The sequence below is a fragment of the Monodon monoceros genome, unplaced genomic scaffold, assembly GCF_005190385.1.
Source record: "Monodon monoceros isolate NGI ecotype Baffin Bay Population unplaced genomic scaffold, NGI_Narwhal_1 Super_Scaffold_2, whole genome shotgun sequence".
NCBI lineage: Eukaryota > Metazoa > Chordata > Mammalia > Artiodactyla > Monodontidae > Monodon > Monodon monoceros.
The window spans coordinates 56,160,288-56,178,165 of NW_021703776.1; positions in this window are offsets into that span (position 1 = coordinate 56,160,288).

Here is a 17,878-nt window from a genome sequence, read left to right on the forward strand (position 1 = left end):
AGCTTGTTTGTCTCATTTCTCCTGCCTGGTGCTGGAAGGCAGAGCACGCATCTGTGATTTTTCAAATGCAAGAGATATCCAATGATATTCTAGCTTGTGAGATTGGGCTCTGTGAGCTAAAATCTCCAGGACTTTTGGCTTTTTTCTCCTCAGAATGAGGACAAAAGGGTGCAGGTTTTAGCAAGGAGTATCTCTCCATGCCTGTGGGTCCCAGCAATAGTAGCATGAGGTTGTTTTGTTCCATGAACTGGCCTCTCGGACTTGGCCGTGATGTTGGGGGTTTGCTCCGCTGTGACCTCAGGGATGGGCTGTCAGGCCTCTTCTGCCAGAAGTGTAGCCCGAGTCAGGATGACGTGCCCTCCAGTACACGGGGCTGTTTCCAGTGGTCACTGGCCAGTGCTGTTACCCCTTCCAACCACCAACGGTTCTGGGATTCTTAGCTGGCAGAGAACTTGAGATGAGCTCTCATCCCAGCTGGTCGAGGAGGAAAGGGGTATCTGTTGAGGAGGAATTGGTAATTTCACAGCATCTGCCCTCAGCTCCATGGGGAGGTTCCTTTATGTGGGAGGAATCATCTTTCCCATTTTGTGTACTGAAACAAGTGGCAGTCCATTCTTGTTCTTGAAGTCAAACGAGGAGTCTGTAAACTTTCAGGATCTGAATTCGCAGCCTCCAACCTAGTGCGTGACCAAGGAGCCTCCTTAGACAAATTCTAATTATTTTAGGGCAGAGCGAGTCGTAGTCTCCAGGGTTGGTGGAAGCAGGTCAGAATCTCAGGCTCTGTGCCTCAGTGTGTTCATTCATTCATTCATGCATCCACCCATTCAGTTAGTTGGTCAGCAAACCTTAATGAAGCCAGAGGTGATGTTCTCAACCCTAGCCCTCCACTGACGAATTAAATCAGACTCTCTGGGTGACCCTATCATGCATCGCTGAATCACTGTGCCAGGCTCTGAGGAGACCGTCATGTGGAGAAGGGTGATGAAATGGGACAAGGGCCATGAAAGAAATAAACCCCGGCTTCAATGGGGGCAGAGAGAAGCAGCCCCAAATACAGGTAGGGCGAGGAGATGAAGTCCACAGGGACTTTCTGGAAGGGGCGACACGGAGCTGTTTTCAAAGAAGAAGCAGGAATTGTGCGTCATGCAGTCAAAGAATGGAGCAGGCAGATCATGCAAAGTCCTGGAGACTCTCCTAGCAGCTTGCTGTGGTTGATGTCTAAGATGCAAGTGAGAGGGAGAGGGTGGGCAGACAGGAGGAGTGGTGAACAGGGCCCCGCGGTGAGTGCACCACTCTGGGGAGGTTGGCCCACATTTTACAGGAAAACCCAGTGAAGGGACTGAGCTGATCAGATTTCAGTTTCAGAAAAGGCCTTCTGGCAGCTGAATGAAAAAATAAATAGGAGGGGTGTTATAAATAGAAAATGAACAAACCAAAATCATTAAAATTTGCCACCTTTTCTGATTAGGGTTTATATATGAATCTTGAAGAAAAAGATACAAGGTGAAGCTTTCTTGAAAAAAAAATTACTGTAAAACTCCCATTGGATTGTTTTAGGGAAGTACTCTTTAAAAATTGAAAAACTGAATTTGAAATTGAAAAAGTAAAGGTTTGCTCCAAATATATATCTTTGGAGATATATTTTTTATTGCTCGAGTCTCTAAACAAATCAATTCTGATGGGCTTTTTTTGGGTGATGATATTTGATGAGCTCTGCTGTGCCCCACCTTCCAGCTGAAAGGATAGTACTTTGGAGGGATAAGAACCCAGCTTCTGGAGTCAGAGAAATTTGGATTTAAATTCTAGCTGTGGCCCCAGTTAGCTGAGTGACCTTGAGAAATTTACTTAACCTCTCTGTGCCCCAGATTATGCATCTGTAAAGTAGGATGAAAATAGCATCTCCTTCCCAGGGTTACATGATGGTGTACATGTAAATAACATGTGCATACATGTAAAGAGCCTGGCGCTCAAAAATGACAGAAGGAACCAAAGGGCAAATAACTAAAAACAAATGGCTCAGAAAGGAAAAGTGATGATCCACTAGGTGACCCCTAGTTCTATTTTATTCCACTCTGGTGTGATCTAGCAACTTTTATTTTTTAACAAAAAGGGAAAGAAACTCATCGTCATTGTGTGGGTCAGTCTTTCCAGCCAGTCATTATAACCTCTATGCAGGAGCACTGCATTAACCTGATGATCTCTGCTCGGAGCTCCTGAGCCAAAACCCAGGCGCAAAATGACCGTGTCTGTTCCTGCAACTCTCATGCTCTGGTGCAGGCAGAGGAGAATTTAGCTCCTTCACTTACGATATCTACGGTAACCCATCAGCTGCTGAGCTGAAGGATGTGTCTGCGCTCCCCTTTCCCCTTTAATGTGCCATTAAATCAAATACTCTATTAGCAGAATTAGTTCATTCAGTGTCTGCACTGAAATGTCCTGCGAATTGCGTGATGTCTCTCGCAAATGGCCCTGCACTCTGGGGTCTACTTTAGCAGTTTATATCCCGAGGAGGAGGGCCGCGCTGCCCAAGGATCTGCCTACCTTCCTCTAAGTAAAATATTATGGCTTCCACAAAGGATAATTATTTCGATCATTTTGCCATGTGCAAACCTGGTGAATTCAAACACTGTCGATCCGGCTCTGGCCCAAGGCCTGCTGTCCTCACACCTGCAGCCCAGGATCTGCCTTGGCCACGGACTTGCCGCTCTCTCGGCCTCTCTGCTCTGCATGGGTCCACTCCAGATGCTGGTGCCAAAACGTATGCTTTTGCTGAGAGCTAAAACATGGAGAAATTTTCTTCCTCAAAGAACTTGGGCAGGAACACAGAGCATCTTCACTTTTGTATTCTCCAGCAAGAGCTGTGGGTTGAAACTTAGCACCCATATTTCCATTCCCTCTTATTTACACTTGTCACCCAATAAATGTGAAAGCAGGCAATGACAGCTGCTGTGCCTCCGTCATCACACGCTCGTGCTCTGAAGATGAGCGGGGTCTCAAGCACACGATGCCACTGACATTCAACTTGAGTATGTTGAGCGCTGGTGTGACTCTTCACATGCCACGGCTCTGGGCAGCTGCTGTGGCCACTGTGGCTGCTTTTCCTTTATGCTGAGCTAATGCACTTAGCTAATGTGCATTTAATCTGTTATCTTTTCCTAAAGTAGAAAGTCAGTGTGTTAGGGAAGCATTTGCTCCTGTAACAGACAAGCCTTAGAGTGGTGTTGGCAAATGGCAAATGTTTAACCTTTTCCGGGGGGGGGAAAGCCTGGTTTGTAGTATTTGCCGGTTTCTACAGTGTAAGTACTGCTACTGTGGCTGATTTCAAGACACAATGTGACATCATTAAATGCAGAGTTGGGAAGAGATATTTGTAACCCTCCCATTACACAGCATTTCCACAAAAATAACCTCAAGAGCAGTACATAATAAATATGGTAAAATTATTAGGTTGGGATGAATTTTGAATATTATTGCCTTTAAAAAATATAATGTATTTGTTAGTTTATAAAACTTAACTCTTAATCATGGCTGTATTTAACAACTGACTTGCAAAATTCCTCCAAATTTAATCGTTGGTTTTCACAAGTCAGAATAAGCCAGCTCCAGCACATCACGGAGTTTAAGAGTATAAAATGACGTTTCTTATTTACAACCCAGTCCAATGTGGATGTTTGTAGTGGCTCTCCACACAGTGAGTCAGGAACCTGGGGTCTTCCATATTGACTCTCTATTACCCCCCTGGGGACCTCAGAGCCCTCTCACTTCCAACCAGGAGTTGGGGAAAGAGCACACAGGATCTCACATGGGTGGTTTTCATGGGCCAGACTTGGAAATTGTATCTATCACTTTCATCCATGTTCCGTTGGCTGGAATTGTCACATGGTCACACCTAACTTCAAGAGAGGCTGGGAAATATAATTGATCTGTGTGCCCAAGAGGAAAGGAAACGGGGTTGGTGGGCAGGTAGCCAGTTTCTGCCACAACGCTAAGAGTGACTCCTGCCCTGGCTGCCGTCAGGAAGCAGGTAGACTAAGGAAAAAGAGCAACTGGCCCTGTTTTCCTTTCCTTATAAAGCATTCAAGAGTTCAACAGGCATAGACAGTGAAATGGATTGTTATGAAATTGGCAATTAATAAATAGAATTATGCCCGTGTAAGAACCAGGTTGTATGTTATTCAACCGTCACTGTGACTCGACAGTGATGCCAGTTGGGCCGGGATGCTGTGGCAGGTGTGGGAGCTGGTTTTTCTAAGCACAATGGTCCATCTGTCCATTGGTCTGTCCATCCATCCACCCATCCACCCATCCAATAAGCCTTTATTCAGGCCCTGTGTTAGCTCTGGATATACAGAGGTGCTTAGGGGTGTGCTTTTAGCCCAGTGAGGAAGGGAGAATCACACAAGCCCAGGTTAAGATATGTGTCTAGCTGAGGAGAAAGAAGCTAAAAATCTGGGAAGTGAAAAACTTCCTGAGGAGGCGACATCTGATGTGGATCTAGAGAGAAGCATGGGTAGAGTTTTCTAGGCATAGGAGGGGGAAGTGCATTCTAGACAAGGGGAACAGTTGGTACAAAGACCCAGAGGAGTGGAAGAGCAGGGCTTTTTCCAGAAATGGCAAGAAACTCAGGGTGGCAAGAGATGGGGCTGAAAAGATGAGTTTGCAATAAATTGTGAAGACGTTTATACGGAGTACGCAGGAGTTTGGAATTTGCCTGTAGGACTATGCTTCTCAAAGTGGGGCCATGTACCTCTAGGGGTACCCAGTGGTATGTCAGGACGTAAGCAAATGTGGATGAAAATTTTCTTTGTTTGCTCTGTTGATGGTAAGCAATTAAAAATGATGTTTTGAGAAGTCCTGGCAAAAGTATCTCTCCATCTCAGTGGGCCAGTGCCTAGTCCTGGACCAATCCTGTGGTCAGTGGAATGCAATGCTCTGATTGGCTGGGGCTGAGTCACATGGTGTGCCCTTGAGCCTGGGGTGAGTGGTGCTACCCGAAGCTCAAGGGCTGAGAGAAGAGAAGCAGTGACGCCACAGAGGAAAATTCAGACGGGGGACAGAAGAGGAGGGAGTGGCTGCCAGGAAGCCCACCAGCAGCTGACCTATACAGGTGGAAAACAGTAACTGGACGACTGTCCCTAGAACTGTCATTTGTAATAGAGAGTGAAACAGGTTTGATAGAGGGAAAAATCATTTTCTTTCAGTTTTCAGTTCGTGAAATAATGGGAGAACCAAAAGAATCAAGAGCTGCTTTTCTGAGATAGAACCAGGTGGGAAGCTGGGGAACACACCCCTTTATCTCCAGCCTTTGAAATCTAAACCAAGGCCCCATCCTGCTTCCTCTCAGGCTCCTGGCCTGGGAGGCTCCTCAGCAAAGCCAGTGGTGTCATTGTGGTCACCGTAATTAAGCCAAATCATGAACCCACAAGGCCAGAGCCAGGAAGGCCCTGCCCCAAAGCAGATAAGCCAGGCTGGTAAGCGAACGCCCCACACTTCACATCCTGCTTAGCAAATGGCTGCACGGAACCACAGAGCCCGAGGCAGACCCTGCAGGGCTGCTCGTGGGAAAGGACCCACAGCCAAGCAAAGGTCACTGTCTACAGACCCTGAGCCCCACCAGAGATGTGCTATTTATGAAGCCTCTGCATGGTGGGTGTGGTAGGAGAAGTAAGACCCTGAAATCAGACAGGCCGAGTTGGTGTTGCCCTCTCATCCCCTGTGGGTCCAAAGCGAGGGGACTTTACCCCTGAAACTCATTCCCTCACACGTACGCGGGATGACAGTGGCTGCCCTTCAGGGTGGCAGAGCTTCAATGAGATAGCCCAAGTAAGCACCTGGCATGGAGGTGACACAGAACAGGTGCTCAGGAAATGCCAGTCTGCTCAATGATAAAGTGGGCGCTTAGGAGGAATTACTATGGATGCCTAGAGCTTTCTCGAACACGATCTCATTTTATTTTCAGCACCGTGGGAAGCGAGTCTCATTGTTATTCTCACTTTACAGGTGAGGAACAGCGGCTCACAGAGGTCAAGCCATTATCCAGGGTGACACAGCTGGAAAGCGGAGAGCTGGACTTGACCCCAGGCAGCTGGGGTCTAAGGAGGCCAAGAGAGAAGGGCTTCCCCATGACGGTGGACACAGCTGGAGATGATGCCTGGAAAGGGGCCTGGGTCTCCTGCCCTGCCCAGCGTTCAGTGCCATCGGCCACTGCTTCTCAGCGAGTAGAACTGACCGCAAATCAGGCTGGCAGCTTGGAGCCGTCCCAGCTGAGTGGAGCACAGGAGGTAAAGCGAGGGTATGAACGGTGCAGGGCACCCATAAAAAATTTACGGCCACCATCTAATTTTAGAGCCTTCATTTTTCAATAGAAAAACACTACTGTTTGTGCCACCAAACTGTGAAACAAACAGAATAATTGCCCTCAGAAAGGGTCCTCCTTAAGTATGATGCTGTAAAAATGGCCGGTGGGGAAAACCTCCTTAGGGTTAAAGTACCCCATGACCTACCTTGCCTCTCATTTTAGATCAGAAACTCTACTGGAAATTTTGCAGGCCGGGCTAGGAGAATTCTGGAGAATTGTAGTGAAGGCATTGACTACAAGGCTTCTTGTATATTTGCGGCTGGGTGGGGAGCCTTGGAGACGCCACCGGAAATACCAGATTTGACATAACGCCGGTATTCAGCAGCCCTCACACGAGAGGAAACCAAGGTGGCAGCAAGGGATGGCAAACCCGCCGTCAAGAACCAGATTGGCAATTTCTTGCCATTGTAATGATAGATTGTTACACAGGCTGAACTAACCATTTTAATAATAATAACAGTTAACATTTATGCAGCATGTACTATGCTCCAGTAACATATTTTGATAAGGTCACAATGTCTCTTTATCATGACATTGTCAGTAGTATATCTATAATAGCAGCAATACTCGCTAACATTTATTGAATCATTACTGTGGTTACTTTAACCCCACGATCATATTAATCTTCAAAACTTCAAAACAATGCTTTGATGCTTTTATTATTCCCATTGTACAGATAATAAAACTGGCTGACATAGTTAGTAAATGGCTGAGCTGGATTGTAAGCTAAGACGTGTCTGAATCCCGAGCTGGAGGTCCTACCCACAGCAGATTCTGCCTCCCAGAGAAACCCCAGAGCGATGCCCAGCCTTTTTATTTTTTGGAAGCACTTACCATTCTAAAAGCATGTCTGCCTGTGTGTGTGTGTGTGTGTGTGTGAGAGAGAGAGAGAGAGAGAGAGAGAGAGAGAGGGAGAGTTGTACATGCATGTGTGTTTTGTTTTCTTTTTTTTTTTTAATTTATCAGATTCCAAGCCCATAACTGCTTATTTGCGTGGTATGTTGGTATCAAAGGTAGGTCTAATGTCTTCTCCACACCCTTAGTTTCATTCCCACTCTAGGAAGTAGCTTAACTTGTCAGGTGTTGCTGTGGTGTCCTGGGACCTCAGTTTCTCTCTCCCCTTCATCTGGGAACTCACCTAAAGCTGGAGCTACAGTGTGAAGCTTCAATGGCCTTGAGAAGTTCAATGGGGAGAGGTGGGATTCTGGGACTAGTAAAGCTGGTTTTAGCTTTAAGCAAAGGAAATGGAAGGAGGGATGGAAAAGACAGGGGACCCAAGTTGAGATAAGAGGACTGAGACATTTCTGTGATTGCGCAGACAGCAAGACCAGGAAGGCACCACAGCTGCTGTGCACAAGGACGAATGGGCTGCTCTCTCCTTTGGACCTGGCAAGATACAGGCTTTGCTCTAGCCTACAATGACCATATGGCTGATCAATCAAAATCAGATACTGAGTGAAGGTGGGAGGGTGCTATTAATAATAGGTAGAACAGAAGAGATCAACCAGACTGTCTTGGGCGTACAGGATGCATGTCTCTCTGCTGTGCTCCCTTCCTTGCAAACTGATGTGAGAAGAACAATAAATTACAAGTGAGTTTCAATTGGAAACTCTGTCATGCCTCGGCATATCAGGGGAACCCTGTTACTAAAGGTGTGAAGTTGTGGGGTGCAGCCAGGAGAAACCCGGCAATAGACAGTGGGCACTTAACTGTTGGTTGCCTTTTTTAAAAAAATCTTTTAAGGTTAGATGCCTTATCTCAATACTGGATCATTTCTTCTACATTTACCAAGTTTTGCAGATTTGCTTCCTGGAATCTATAAAGCTTTTGTGAAATTCTTCCTTTAGTGAAGTGAGGGATAATTAGTTGCCCTGCTATATACAGCTGCGGCCTGCCATCCTGGTGAGGTGCCCTGCCCATGTATATCTGTGGACACACACAGACATACATAGATACTATTTAGTTACACTGGAATTATTTCCTTGCCTGCATAACACTAATTGTAAAAATGTGTTTATAGTATTGGATAACTAGGACTTCCTTATTTCTGCCTAAAAACCTGAAGTTTCTGTTTCTATATATTTTTTAAAATTCATTTTTAAATTTGAAAATTAATACATGAATACAATATCATTATAAAAGATTCAAACGATATAGTACGGACATAGGGGAAAATGTGAAAAATTCCCTTTTACATGACCCAAACTCCAAAAGGCTCTCATTCTCACCCACCCCACCCAATCCCCCTGCAAGACAATGGTTTGGTGTTTATCAGTGTCCTCCTTTTGTAATTATCAACTCCTATATGTAATTAACAACTTAATGTGCAAAGAAAATCTAAGAAAAATCTTTTTTGAAAGTGCCTCCTTTCATACAAGTTTTATATTCTAGGAAGAGAAAACTCTGCTTAGTGTCACCCTGGTTCACTGCAAAATTGCTTCTCTGAACACTGGACAACTTTTACCCCCAAGCAGTGATTGAACCTGGTCTTTGAATTGCTAATGTCGTCTCTGGGGTCGGCTGGGGAATAAAGGAAAGAGCCTGGGCTTTGGCATCTGACCTGGGTTTGAATCCCAATGTGATCACCATTCAGCTGTGACCTTGGGAAGATTGCGTAGTGTTCATCCCTTCCCAGGGGTCAAGGACCAGGACTCTGGAGGCACGCTGCCTGGGCTCAAATCCCCGCTTCCCCACTTACTCAGTGAGTAGCTTTCAAAAAGCCATTTGACCTCTCAGTGCCTTAGTTTCCCCATCTGTGAAATGGGGAAAAGGATAGTATCCACCTCTCAGGGTTGCTGTGAGAACTAAGGAAGTTAATTTAGTACCTGGCATACACACAGTGAGTATTCAATAAACACCAGCTGCTTTTTATTACACTCGCATACATACAGAATTCAGTTATGTGAATCTACACAGAGGTAATAAATATCCTGCCTTGTGGAACACAGATGAGTACAATCAAATTATTACAAAGCTAAAAGGAGAGCACAACCTTAAAAATTCCGGCAGAAATTTTCATCACCAGGGCCTGCACAAAATTCTCTTTGGACTCAAAACACAGAACCCTCAATCCCACATTCTGTCTCACCCTCCAGCTCTTCAACTTGTTCTTTAAACTTCAGAGTCACCCTCACACCTCGCTCTTTCCTTCTAGTCTCACTGCCGACCCCCACCTCCTTCCCAGGTCAAGGCCACCTGACCTCACACCCCTGCTATGTACTACCTTTCCATGTGTTCTACGCCCAGCAGTCAGGTCAGGTCTCAAATTGATGCTTGGAACATGTAACACCCATGAAGGAAACTTTACCTTAACCAGTTCCCTTGTTGATTACAGTGACATTCAAAATTCTTTGTCAAGGTTATCTCCAAGCCTTTCCTCAAGCTAGTCTTCTCTCCCTGCTGTCTAAACATGTCTTCCATAATCAATAAGCCAACACATTGAAGTTTCCAATGGGATGTGCGTGAGATGCTGGAGGGAGGGCTGGATTTGAACACCTTTAAAATCCTTTCCAGTTCTGTAGACCTTTTTTTTTTAAGGAGGTCTACAGATCTGTAAATAATAATGGCTTAGCACTCACTATGTATGAAACATTGTTAATTGCCTTCATTTTACATTCGTTAACTCATTTAATTCTCCTAAATTTAATGAAGGAGGTAATAGATTGTCCTGTTTTACATATGAGAAAGCTGAATCTTGGAGAAGATAAATTGAGGGTCCAAGTTTGCCCAGCTAAGATGGGGAGGACTCGAACACAGACCCACTCTCGGGGTCGGGGGCCATGTCTGTCACAGAGCTGCCTCTCTCCAGCTTTTGTTAGCATGGGTTAAATATTTCCAAGTGTATTCTTCACCCCCACCCTCAGCCCTACATTTTCTTTCTAGTACATAAACAGATGAATAATATACCATGAGTGATCCCTCCCCAGGGTTGCATACCATCATCACCAGAGGACAGACACCTGGCTCCTGTGGACCCTGGAATCAGAATCGCTGCAGATAGATATTTTGGAAGGGACACTCCAGGAATCCTGCTAGACCTGGTTAGAACTCTGCCCAGGGACCAAGCCAGCTGAATCGATGGTTTCCTTTCTGGTCTGTATTACCTGGTTTTGTTGAATCCTTTTATTAATTCTTTTGTTTTGCTACAATCCTGAAAGTAGACTGACCAACTACTTGCTTGCAGGAAATTTAAATATTTTGACAGTACAGAAGAGGGGTGCATCTGGAGATTTCTGGACCCAGTTGTAACCAGACTTGCCCTTCCTGAGCAAATCGATTGCTTCCGGTTTCATCACTTCTGTACAGCGACTGACTTCCGGAGCTTAACTCCCCGACAGCCCGGAGGAAGGAGGCAAAAGGAAACCTTTTAATTTATAGTAAGCAGAGATCAGTTTTGTTTTTTGTGGTTTTTGGGGGCTTATTTAAAATGCCAGGCCCAGTTGAAACAATAAAATCTTGTTTAGTTTTCCCTTATAAAAAACTTCTCAGGTATTTATCAAAATCCTAGAAAAATACATATTTGTTAACATACTGCAATTCCCACAAGAGGTAAGTATTTACAAAATTTGCTTTGGGCATCGATGCTACAAGAATATTAAAAAGTATTGACTTCACCACTGAATGAATCCTTTATCAACTAAAAAAAAATTCAGATCACAATAGGTTTGAGAAGCTACAGCAGTAGGAAAACACCTTCACTTTAAACAAAAGCTATCTTTCTCAGCAAGAATAGAGTTACTAGGGTGGAAAATCAGGTTAATTTCCATTTCACTAATAATATCTGAAATGAAATAGCATTATAACTCTCCCCTCCAAACTTGGAGCTAGACACCTGGAATATTTATTTATTTCCCCTCCAGAGAAAATAAGGGTGGATGTTACCTTTAAGCTACCTACACATTTAATTAACAAATGGAGGGAAAATTATTATGGCTGCATTTAAATAAGGCACAGGCACGTAGACTTTAAAGAGATCTGACCTTAAAAATGAAGAAAATATTATTGTAATTACTCCATTTGCTAAAAACAAATGATGTGGCATTTGAATTTAAGACTTCTATCAAAAGCAGCTGAGTATCTAATCAGTTCACACCTTTCCATTTTAATGGAGTTGGGCTTGAGCCATTGCATTTACAATTATCCAGGCCGACTTCATCCCTTTGAAATGACTTAAAAAGATGAGCATTCATGGATTATTTATTAGCTCCTCGTGACTGTATTTCCAAGAATGGAAACAACACATTGCATCAAAGTCTAACTTCCAAGTTTAACTCTTTTAATTAACAGCATGACCGTACGTGGTTGCAAAAGGCGTCTCTGTAGTCACAGAACATCTTATCATGCTTTTTCCTCCACGTGAGTCTTTCGGAGTAGTCTTTGTTCCCTTGCAAACTCAGAGAGAATGCTGATCCCAGTCCTGGCGGCTGCCTGTGATGCCCTGTAAACACTGTGGCTGCAAAAAGCAGGCTGCTTGGACAGGCAGCTGATCCCAGCCTGCTGTAGCCATCACTGATAGGGAAGGCCTGTCTCGGGCTCAGCAGAGAACTCGGTGACATGGTGACACTGACAGTTTAACCCAGACACACATTCTGCCTAGATAACAAAAATGTCCTGTGTGAGTCCCTGACAGCAACCCCAGAGGAGCTCCACGTCTGAGGCGGTGCTGGCGGCACACGGCCTATCTGCCATCTGAAGCCCATCATCGCCCGCCTGGCTGTGAATCTCACCTCCGTGTGAGTGAAAAGCAGTCCAAGCATCGTGGCCAGACCTCCTCGCAGGAAGGCAAGGGACAGTGAATCTTGCAGGGAGGGACTCTTGCAAAAGCCAGCCAGGCCCTCTAGTTAAAGTTGACAAAGACGTTTGAGGCCGGCTTTTCAGGGGGAGTTCAGAGTCTTCCAAGAGAAAACAGAATGAGAGAAAAATAAACAGCTGTGGTGGAAGCTCTGGAAGAAAGCGGTGCTCAGGCCTGGATCCTGCAAGAATCTCCTCTGGAAAGGCAGGGGAGATGAAAGCAAGGAAAGAGTGACAGTCACTGCAAGCCTGGGATCTGTCTTACGGAATCCTGATTCTTTGTGGTGGTTAGACTTATGTACGCCTTACGTGCAGAGGCTGCGAATGTATTTTGCTACCTTTTTTTTAACCTAATGCCAAAACCATTGGATAAAACCTCATGCTGCACTTTTAGAAAATCTTATATAGCAAAGTTTACAAACAGTACAAATGATGTCTGGTTACTTGCTTTGCAAAGCTTGTTTTTACAGAACCCTTCTGGAAAGTTCCATTGAAATAGTGGTGCCCCTATGATATCCCAACTATAATTTGATTTATGAAAAATTTATTTACACAAAGAGACATCTCTAATATACAAAATAGGACCCACCTGTAACTTTTCCCCAGGGACCAGGTTGGAGACATATGATAAAACCATTTTTATAAAGCATATATCCTGTCTTTGTATAAAAGTCTGAGATTCCCTGCTAAAGCAAATTTAACAATGAAAATTTGCCTTTATTGAGGTAAAAATGGATTCATATTATTTAAAATATGGGGCTGAGATGACATAGTTATAATTATTATTGTAATTCTTTTTATAATTCTTATTAAGTACAAAGAATAAAAATTCCTTGATCAAAAAGAAGTTTTGAAGATAAGGATTGCTGCTTTGGATAAAATAAGAACCAATCCAGAACTCGTGGGAAAAATTTTGTCCTAGCTGACTTGATTTGTTGATTTGCTCATTGAGAGTTCAGTGATCATGTCATTCATTGATTCACTCACTGATTTGTTCATTCATTGTCATTCATTTAGCGGCTACCCCTCCAGGGGTCGCCATGAGTAGACACTGTGTTTGGAGATACACAAATGCAGCAAACATGGATCTTACCCTCAAAGAGTTTATCATCTAATGAGAAAGAGAAAACAGGTTCACAAAGAACTATTAACAAGGCAGGATATGGTAAATGCAAAAAGAGAGATGAGAGGAAGTTCCGTGATGAGTGGCATCCCACTGGGAGGTTTTACTTGAGCTGACTCTGGGCAGATGGGGAGCTGGGTGGTGGTAAAGAAAATCCTAAGAATGCCTTGGTAGAGAATGTCCAGCGAATCCTACTGTGAAATAATTTACGTCCCTGGATGTGGAGCAAGACAGGAGCATACTTGCGTGTTTACCCACCTTGCTGGGTGAGCAAATGACTCAACATTCCTCCTGGTTTGCTGCTGACTCTCTGTGTCCTTAGGCAAGACACCTGTGGGCCTGGGGCTATTTTTAGAAAAGGTAGTTACTATGATAAACTAACTTCTGGACAGAATTCCAATATATATCATTGTAGAGAAAAATTACAAATATAGGTATATGAGAACAAAAAAATTAGAAAATATTCCCCATAATTCTAACACTGTAAACATTGTGTGGATATTCCTCTAGACTTTTCGATTTATATATCTGTCTATATGTATTTTGTATTGTGGTGAAAACCACATAACATTAAATTTACCATCTTAACAATTTTAAGTGTACAGTTTAGTAGTAAGTACATTCACGATGCTGTGCAACAGATCTCTAGAATGTTTTCATCTTGCAAAACTGAAACTCTATACCCACTGAACAGGAATTCCCATTCCCCTTCCCTACCCTTTGTACTTTCTGTTTCTATGACTTTGACTTTAGATACTTCATATGAGGGGGAGCATTCAGCATTCGTCCTTTTGCAGCTGACTTCTTTTACTTAGCATAACGTCTTCAAGGCTCATCCATGTTGTAACCTGTGACAGGATTTCCTTCCTTTTAAAGGCTGCGTATTTAAAGCTGTAGTATTCCATTGTATTTATATAGTACCACGTTTTCTTTATTCATTCGTCTGTCGATGGACATTTGGTTGCTTCCGGCTCCTGGCTACTGTAAATAACGCTGCTTTGAACATAGATGTATAAATATCTCTTAGAGATCCTGCTCTCAATTCTTTCAGATATGTACCTAGAAGTGGAATTGCTGTATATATGGTAGCTCTATTTTTAATTTTTTGAGGGACTACCATATTGTTCGCCGTAGCGGCTGCACCATTTTACATTCCCACCAGCAGTGCTCAAGTGTTCCGATTTCTCCACATCCTTGCCAACACTTATTGATAGTGGCCATCCTAATGGGTGTGAGATGATATCTCATTGTGGTTTTGATTTGCATTTTTCTTACTTAGAATGAATCCTGCAGAGGAAGAGGAAGTACCTCTTCAGGGAGAGCCAGACTCAAGGGCCAACATTTGGCCTTGAGTCCTAGTTGCAGCTTTGATGTTGGCTCATAATTCAACACAGCCTCATCATCATCTCATGTCTCTCAGCCGATCGACTCTAATACCCACCCTACCTCTTTCCTCTGTGTTACCACTGAGAAGCTTTGAGCTAATCTTTGAGGATAACAAAGCTAATAACTTCGTTCCAAAGAACCAGTCTTGTATAAACACAAGGTACTACGAGCAACTTGTCAAGATCTCCTAAAGGTCCACGGAGCAGGGCAGGACCCTGAAATCACATCACAGTAAACATTACTAGCGGCTCACTCTACATCCTGTGATGACATCTATCTTCAGATATAATCCACACTGAACCAAGCACTTATCACTTCATCGGAACCATGAGTTTGACCATTTGTCTCCGTTTTCTCCCCCTCCAATGGCTAGGAACAAATTCAGAGTTTTGAGTTTCAACTGTTTGATTCTTGTAGTCGCTAAGACAATAACAGATTAAATAGGATGAACCAAGCGGCCATACTTCATGTAACGTTATCCCCAGAGATAAATGTACAACGTTGTTTCGGAGGCTGTGGTGGTGTCTGCGGTGTAACTAAGGTTGACAGACTGCCTGCATGTGGGTGGCTGTCTCCTTCCCAGCTGTGACCAACTGAATTATATCACCTGTCCCGTTTGATGTATTAGGATATGCCCAAGCTCAAGATGCATGTTGCTGCAATAGGGAAATTAATGTCCACCACTGGAGGCAATTAATAATGATTAGAAGCAAAACGGCTGGGTTAAATCTGTGCATTTAACAGAGTGTTCATACGCTTTTATACTATATTTCAGTCTAGTTGCTCAAAAGAAAAAAAATATCCTTTGGGGGGGACTAGAACAATCTTAATTAACGTGTAAACTTAGATGAAACGTCAAAGTCCCTTCAATGAGACATGTTTATTCATTATTTATTTAATCGTCCCTTCCCAGGGTTAGAGAAAAACACTGCACAAAAAGTAGCATCCTAAGGAGAGAAATGTTCGGATTCAGTTGAGTTGCTGGCAGAACTCCTGGGCTTTTTGAACTGCCACATACAACTCATGGACTGGGGTGAGAAATTCTCGCCTCTTTCATTTTACAATTCTGTAGTTAATATACTGAAAAAAAAAAACCAGCAACAAATTGGCACACCATATATTGCAATGCTTGGTTTAGTGCAACTCCATAAAAATCTGCATGTAAAATACATAGCGGTGGCTAAATAATTTCCCTCTGGTTACTAACATCTAGATATAAATTTGAATATTAGAAATTTAAACTGAACAAGGGATTTTGCTCAAAAAATGCAGGAAACATTGAAAGCAAATTGGGTATAAATCTATAAGGCTGAAAAGCCTGAACAGTATTGATGTATGCAAGCACACACACACCATGTATTAGTGTAAAGCATGCACAATACAAATATTCATTGATCAGATATTTTATTAGGAAATTTCATTAAACAGATTAAAATGTAATTGGCCATCAGCTGGACTTTATAGCTCCGAGAAGATTATATACTTCAGTGATAATGCAGTTCTCCTTAATTAAAAACTATGAGATAAAGGTCTTGGAAAACTTCAAAGCCCTATTTTACTATGATGGAATCTAAAAATAGAAACTCTGAAATGATTCCTTCACTGTGAACCTGCAATGACTGTGGTGACATTGAAATTCTCTTTGCAACTTGAACTCATGAGACAGTCCAAGGCTACCCATGGGCATGATGCCTCCTCACATTTCTCCTTCACTGTGTCCTCAAGAGTGACTCAGGCTACACCATCTCAAAAGAGACTCAATTAAAATGAAAAATTCAGTCAAGAATCAGTCATTTGATGAACTTAACCCAGATATCCAGATATTTGGATTTACTGAAATATTTAATTGACTTTTAATAGCAAACATACTTTTTTGGCATCATTTTTTATGTGGGTATTTAGCATCCTGTGACTGAATGTCTACACAGTAATTTAGTTTTAACAATCCATTCATTTAATCATTCATTTGTTCATTAAATAGTCTTTAGGTCCTTACCACCGTTATTTATCCATTTGCCTCGAAATCTTGCCTTGGCTGAGCATGGCTGAGTTAAGTTTCAGAGACAGGATAAGCCTGCTGTTTATCAATGAATCACATCACATTGATTACTTTCTTTTGATTATTTTTAGAATCTGCTCATTCAACGGGTATTTTTTGGGTACCAACTGTATTTAAAGCCTGGTGATCAATCACAAAAATATAAAAAGCAAAACCACGAGGAGTCTGCTCTCAAATGTACCAACACTGACCAAGTGCTGACTTGGTCAGCCCTGGGGAGATGACTTTGGCCTGTCCAAGGTCACAGCGTGGTGATGGCAGAGTCAGGATTCCAACCTCTGCTTCTGTTTTCAGGGTCCCAAAGTATTACCTCTTAAGGAGCTGGCCGACCCAATAGCAGATCAAGTAGTTATGTTCAGGCAGCTCCTCTCTCCACCAGTTTCTCAGTCAATAATTCCTGGAAAAATCACAGACTGATTGAGTCTGCTCCAGCTGTCAGACAATGCTGATGCTCAAGGTGTAGCTGCCCCACCTACACCCTAGCCACAAGTAGAAGACAACACTTGACCTCCACAGTGGCCCTGGCCTCTCCCTTGGACCCATGCTTTTGCTTCTCAGCTTCCATTGGATTCCTGACTTCCCAGTCATGGCCTCATTGGTGCGGGCAACAGGTTGGGCGATTTCTTATCAGCTTGGTGAACTTGAGCTGTTCTTCCCTCTCCCCTGGTTTTGGTATCCCCTGTAGGATGACAGTTATCACCCACCAGACCAGCCCTGGAGAACTCACCTGGTGTGGCAGCCCCATGCCCTCCTGCCCTTCCCTATCTTGACAAGGAGGAAGCATGGATAATCCAGGAAGAAAATGCACTGGTTTTTCATCTTGGAAGGCATTACAATCTTCTGGGGACTTAATAAAAATACAGATACCTGAACCCTTCTCTAAGCCTCCTGAATCTACAGGAGTATGTTTTGGGAATCTAGAGGAGTGTGGTATGGGAACCCACTTCCCAGGGAACGCAGATGCACACCCAAAGCTGAGAGCCACAGGTGTGATGAGAGGGTGCTGTCTACAAGCACACACCTTCGGACACTGGAACAGGAAACTTCATCAGCCTCAACTTTTTTTCCTCAAGAGAAGGAAAAAAGGAAATAGCTAATTATTTCAGAAGATTATTAATCTTTCAGGGTGTCACCACAGAGACTTTGAGCATGGGCAGAGTCA